This window comes from Wasmannia auropunctata, unplaced genomic scaffold, assembly GCF_000956235.1.
Source record: "Wasmannia auropunctata unplaced genomic scaffold, wasmannia.A_1.0 LD336048.1, whole genome shotgun sequence".
Classification (NCBI taxonomy): domain Eukaryota; kingdom Metazoa; phylum Arthropoda; class Insecta; order Hymenoptera; family Formicidae; genus Wasmannia; species Wasmannia auropunctata.
The window spans coordinates 764,880-772,268 of record NW_012026842.1 but is presented as its reverse complement, the minus strand read 5'-3'; positions in this window follow the sequence as shown (position 1 = coordinate 772,268).

The following is a 7,389-nucleotide window of genomic DNA, read 5'->3' as shown; positions in this document are numbered from 1 at the left end:
CGACGAGCAACTTTTGCAAATGCCGGCGTATACGTGATTCTAAACAAACGTGAACGTTAATCAAAAATCTCTTTTTTTTATGATAATATATTTTTCTTCCTTCTACCACTCGAAGCTCTCTTGCTCCACAAATCTAACCGACTATCGCAACTTAAATCGAAATCCTTTTCCTTGACCAAGCACTATTTCTGCACGAAGGAGGTACACACGCGGGGGAGAATGGAAAGTCAACTGATAAATAGTTCCTAATGTTTCTCCGCTTCGTCGTTTCTCCCTCGTCCGTCGTGGTACGACGCGCCGAGTACACTTACGTCTGCAAGAATTTCGGGCTCGCTTAGCTCCAGGGTCTCTCAAGAGAAATTCTAACTTACCGTTAAGAGAAGCGAAGCGAAAAATTCTGCTTCATTGCGAACGGATGACATTTCCCTTCGCGCGCGGAGAGGGGACACTCTCGACGGGGCATTCTCGCGTTCCTTATCGCGGCAATGTGGAACCATCATTTCCCTGGAAAAGCCCTCTTAGAATGATCGCCGAATGAAAGGGCGGATATTTAAAGGAGCCGCTGGAATTGCGTTCTCGCGAGCGCCGCGCCGGGCTGCAAAACTTTCCGGAAGAGCGCGCGTAAAATTTTATATAAACTTTAATTAAACGGTCCGTAAAATAATTATCAGACTGCGCAATCTTTTAACGTGCATTATCTTTGCCGTAATTACGTAAAGATTTTTTGATCACACACGTTCCACCGATAGAATTTATCGAAAGTTTGTTTTCATTAGAAAAATTAACTCGGTATTTATTTTGTATATTGGTAACAATTTTTATGCTCAAGAAAATTCTATTCAGCTTTTTCACGACTTTTATACAATTTAAACATCCAAAAGATTGTAAAATATCTCGTAGTTCTTTCAGTTCAGTTTTCAGACGCCCTTTAGATATTTTTTAATGTTATTTTTCGTGCTGTACACGCGATACCGTTATTTCCACTGAAACGGCGTATGTAAAATTTTTTCGATATTTTATCGAAGTATAAGAAGTGGAAGTTTCACTTTAAACGTTATCTCATGATAATGCGTTCCCGGGAACGCATCGCGGAAAGAAATTTATTTCGAGGTAAAGCACATTCAGCACTGCGTAACGTTATTTATTGCTGCGTCAGCTGTTTCCAAAGTCGAGCGGTGCAGCGGTCTTTGAATGAAACGGACATGTGACTCTTAAAAATACTCACGTTGAGAGAAAAGCCATTGCGATCAAAACGGCTGTATCGCGATAAAGTGCGAGGCCACGTCGACCCGTTGATTCGTTTACAATTCAATTAATTCTCTTCCCTCTCGTACTCTCAATATTGTTTAAAATATAGCCACCGTTCTTAAGAGTCACTCGATATTGTCGAGACTTCCAGATTAACGCCATTCTGTTTCTCGCATAAACACCGCGGACAAATCAAGGCTTTGTCGCGGGGCGCAATACAACACGTACCGTGAATGGCGCAGTATTGCACGTCAATGACAACGTTTACACGACCCACTTTACGCCGGCTTAGTGTACCCGCTTAGTGTATCTCGAGTGTTAAATGTGGTATTAGACCGTGATTTTACGCTGTGGTCACTACACCCGTGTAATTACATGTCCGTGCAGGAGGATGGATGTAAAGTCACAGCAAACGCAGAATTAATGCAGTGAACGTCTCGTATTTAAAAGTCGCCAATTACTTACTACTGGATACTCTTATTACGAGCGGGGAAACGTTTGTCTACGGAAAAATAAACTTTAAAAACAGAGTTCATTTTGTCGATAATTTATACAATCTCAGTTTAGTAAGAGAAAACAACACATACACATACATCCAGACGCGTTATATGTGTCGCGAGTAACTTCGACATCATCACATATGATAACAAAAATAACAAAGAAACTTAAAAGATACTTTAAACGACATTTGGAAAACTGTCTTGGGATTATGGCGTCTTGTAGATGTCCTTTCAGATATTTGTATTGTCCAAATGCCGCAGAAGCACCGATGTGGTTTCCCAGAGATCATGAAAATTGCCATTTCGAATTGTGCAAAAAAAACAAAAATAAATTGTCGATTCAATTTCTCTCTCTCTCTCTCTCTCCTTTTTTTTTATCCAATTAATCCGATGTCGGGATGGTTTCCCTTCGCGCGCTACACCTGAATACAAATCGACCTCCAGCCGATGACTCTTATTGCAAAACGGCAAAACGATAGAAACGTGCGTTTCAAAAGAGTATTCGATACGCACTGCATTGCGCGTATCCATTGCACGTGTGTCTCCCTTTTCCGCATTTATTTCCGTTCATGTCGTCGTATATATACCTATATATATATATTTATATATATACGTATAACATGCGCAGCTCGCGCGATGTTCAATGAACGTGTTAAAAACACGTATAGACATTTATAAATCGAAAATGGGAAAAAGCGATTGCGTTTATCATACGTCAAAAATTCAGTCAATAATGCGCGAGAGTAACATCGCCGGGAACAATGAAAATAAAGTTTAATTGACGTTGCGCAATAAATCCAATGTGCCGCGGCGCGCCGCGTCATACTTTCACGTACGACGGGGCATGTTCACCGAATACGTATTATTAACAAATATGTCACGTTCAGGATCGCCGAAACGTTTCTGGCAATACGACAGCGCGTTTGGAAATTCCGCGAAAGTTATTCCGCGATGAAACGGGCTGAGGATATAAGTGACGTGGGTCCCGCGAAGTTTCGGGTGCGTCCTGAATTTCGAATTTCTTCGGCCGCGCTATTTGTATTGTCCTTTACCGAAACATCCTCGCTCCCTTCTTCCGTGTCCAATTAATAATTTAATTGCATTTTGCACGCGCGGACGGAAGGACCGTCCGGCCACACTGCAGCGGATTTGACACATTATTATTTCACGGGAAAGCTAATTAATATGTCGACGAGGTAACGCAAAACAAAGCCTCATTTTCGCGACAGATCAATGATTCGGGACAATGTAATTATCAGCTCCATTTACACCATTGACAGTGATGATTCATTATCGGATAAAAGGTGAGCGCCGGGCGGTGTGTGCGGGCCCCGTATGCGCCGCTATTTTTATGGGAACCATTATGAAAAGCTTGCCTAATTCAGTCTGATGTCATTAACGTCTGCGATTCGGCGGTAAATTATTCAGGATAATTGGATTCAGGGCGTGCATAAAATCCACTTAGTATATGGCGCCCATTCAGTATAAGGGTAGTACGGCGGCGGCACATGCACATAAAAACGGGGGAGAGGGCGGGCTAATGCTCGGACGAGAGAGATTATTTTATGCTACGGCTCTATGGCGCAGCGTTGTAAATCGACGCTACATCGCGAACGGTCATAGATAGCGGGTGGTGTTTAATAGTTATACCCATATAGCACCGTGTAAAATAATACTATTCGCAAATTACTAATCCTCCTGCAGTGTGACCCAGCTCGCCTACTGTGTGAGCTACGCTCCTAAAAGCGACGTAACGTATCCAACTCCAGGTAACAAATAAACGGGTTATTCCTCGATATTATCTATCAACATCTTGATGAATCGAATTTTCGAAAATGTTAACTTCTTAATATATCGTCTTTAATATTATCCGATTTATTTGATCCTACAATACTTTGTACATAAATTTGACGTGCAGCCTGCAAATATGCACTGTTATGAAGAGACTATATACATTTATTCAGATTTATTTAAATTGATGTTGTTATCAGTCCTAATAACAAATTCGATTTAAACTAGAACGCTATTGGTATTGAGTGATACAGTATTGCTGATATACGTAAATTTTACATCTATGGAAATAAGCCACTCTTAAGGAGTCTCACCATCCCTGAGGCCTTATGACACCTAAGTTTGGGATTTTTTTGTAGGTAAATAGATAACTTTATTTAAAAGCTGTTTAGAGGACATTGTTGTACATATATAAGAAATAAAAAAAATATTTTTTTAATTTTTTTTATGCACAAAACGGCGGCGCAATGGCCTACTTGCGGAATCCATTTTTTCTGTTTTTTCAAATCGGTGTACAGAATTTCAGGCACACGGTTTGGCCTTGAACAAAACATAAAGAATTTTCATTATCTACATATTAAAAACTAGAGATGTACGTAGGGATTTTTCAAAATATTGATTTTTCTCAAAATGGCAGCTATTTTACGAAAGACTTGTATTGACAAACATACGAACTTTTCGTAAAAATAGCTGCCATTTCGAAAAAAAATCAATATTTTAAAAAATCCCTACGTCCGTCTCTAGTCTTTAATATGTAGATAATGAAAATTCTTTATGTTTTGTTCAAGGCCAAATCGTGTGCCTGGAATCCTATACACCGATAGAAGAAAAGGGATTCCGCGAATGTAGGCCAGTGCGCCGCCATTTTGGACATTAGAAAAGTAAAAAAAAATATTTCTTTTATTTCTTATATATGTAAAATAATGTCCTCTAAGCAAATTTTAAATAAAGTTATCCATTTACTCACAAATATCCTAAACTTAAGGTATTATTTTAAAACACTCCTCAGGGGTGGTGAGACCTCTTAATTAGATAATATAACACAAGATTTTCATATATTTCAAATTTATTGACAAAATTATTATAATTTATATTTTTATAAATAACCTAATTATTAATTAAATAACTTGAAAAAAGTATAAACGCACTATTAAATTTAAAATAATATGGAGTCATTTTTTTTTAATATTTTATGTTGATGTAACAACAAGATTGAAAAGTAACTCGTTATTTGTAACTTCATTACAGTTAGACCTACTTTTTTTTAGTAACTGTAACTTAACTTAGTTATTTTTTTCATTTATAACTGTAACTTTTTTGGTAACTAGTAACTAATTTAATACTTTCATAGTTATTTTATATGTTTTACATTTATTTGTCAATATTATAGGCTACGATTGAATAACTTCCTATTTTTTATATAAAGTTGTATAATATATAATCGTAAAGTCTTTGTCTCTAATAATCTTAATGTTATCCATTGTTCTATTATAATAGAAAAGTAACTGAAAAATAACGACTCGTAATTAGTTTTTGAATAACTGTAACACGTTACTTTTTAGAGTCAGTATTTGTAACGGCAATTAGTTATATTTTTTTAAAGCAAGAAATTGTAACTGTAATTAGTTACTTTTATATAGTAACTTTCCCTCAATCCTATATAATATAACAATAAATATAAGATATAAAAAATTTACATAACAGCAATACTGTATTATTCAGTATCAATAGCGTTCTAGTTTAAATCGAATTTGTTATCAAAACTGGTAACAAAACCTATTTAAATAAATCTGACAACGAGCAATAATATGACGATATTAAACAGGCGCATGCATTTCTATTTACTTATCCCGTTCTCGGTTTTGTTATTCCTGAGCATTTAATAATTGCTTTGTCCGTTGCACGTCAGTTACTTGGTTGCTCTTAAAGAGGAGGGGAGGGGCCTTACAAAGGTCCGTTTGCAAATACGCCGATATTTAACATTGCAGATTGCATTCGTGCGTCTTGTTGCATTATTAAACGAAACGGCGAAACAATTTCTACGAAACGAAGGCGCGCCTATGTACACCACCTCAGCAGCTGCCGCGCAATATTATACTGCAGTATTATACGCACGGGGCATACAAACAAACATTTTTCATTTAGAATACTTTTAAATATCAAAGAGCGCGCATACTGGAGGTAAAAGAAAAGAATGCAATTCTTCCCGCGGGCTGTCTGGTTATCTTTGTATCGCGGACCGATTTCCACGCTTGTGGACCGTTATCGCGGGGGTCCATTACCTGCTGCCGAAGGGAAGCTGAAAAATAAGACTAGACAGAAAAAACGCGCGCGGCGAAAAACGGACATCATGCGTGAGAGGATGTACAAGCGGGAATACGCGAATTAATTAAGAGCTCGTCGAGTATTTAATCAGCGAGAAAACGGTGCGGTAAAACGGTATAGAGCAGTTCATACGGCGAGATATTCAGTCCGCGGTCGCGCCTCGGTGCGAACTCGAAAGAAGCGAAACGAAGAAGGATAGCTGAAGGGGGTACGTACAAGCAGCCGCACCGATTCCGCGCCCTGACACATGCACATTATACATGCGCGATATACGCAAACGAAAGCGCGGCGTAGCGCGCGCACAAGAGTGGTGCATCTCTTCTGGCTGTCTCGGGGACGAGAGAAGAGGACGGCGGCGGCGCGAGCGGCGGAGAGGAGTCCCCGAGACAGAGAAGAGGTTGAAGAATGTGCACTCAGCGTGATTGGTGCCGCGCGCCGCGCAGCGCCGGTGCATAGTGCCGGCTGTCGGCATGAAAACTCGAGAATTTTCCCAACTACTCATGTGCACACGACATACGGGGAGGAGGGGAGGAGGGACGTGCGTGCGAATCTGCCCTCTCGCCGCGTGGCGTCTTAGCTGATCGAAACTATCGGCTTTCCTGTCGTAAATCTATTTTCCTTCCCCGCCGCACTGCTCTCCTATATTTCCGCCGTTTCGGGCGCGTGTAGCGAAAAATATGTAAGTTTTCAGCAGTTCCCTCGCGTCCCGGTTAACCACACAGACTTTTGTCAGACGATTTTACACGCGTGTCCGGAAAGAAGTGAATTTCGACAATGTTGTGTGATAATACTGATTAATACGAAAAAAAAGAAACAAAACGATTTTGCTGAAAGATTCTAAAATCTTTAGCTGGACACAGATGAAAATAATTTTAATATATTTAAAGGAATTAGAGAACATGTCAAGAATAAATTAACAATAGTGAAGTAACGTTAATGCGAGCCAACACGGATGTTGGTGTGTAATAATTTCTACAATATCCACACGGAAAGAACAATTTTGCTGAATCCAGATCTAAAAACAATTTTTGTTCAATAATCAAAATTATTTTGTGCGAAAATCAAAATGGTTGCTAGAATATCAAAATTTTATAGCAATATTTATCAGTTTTAACATTCCAACAAATTATTTTGATGATTCAATAAAAAATTATTTTCAGATCTGTTTTTAACAAAATTTTTAAGTCTTTCAACAAAATCGTTCTTTCCGTGCAGCCACACGCAAACTACGTCGCGTATTCGTCGGTCTTGAAACATAGTGTTTTACATAAGGCCGGAATCCACTTGTACACGGAAAAAACGATTTTGTTGGAAGGTCTAAAAATTTTTTAGGGGGAGGGGATTCTTATAGATGTATGTATACGTTAGCATCAGAGATTAAATTGCTAGTCAATTTTAATTTGTTACATGGAAAGGACAATTGGATCCAGATCTAAAAATTAATTTTTGTTGAATCATTAAAAAATTTTGTTGGAATGTTAAAAATGGTAAGCATTGCTATAAAATATTTTGATATTCTAGCAAT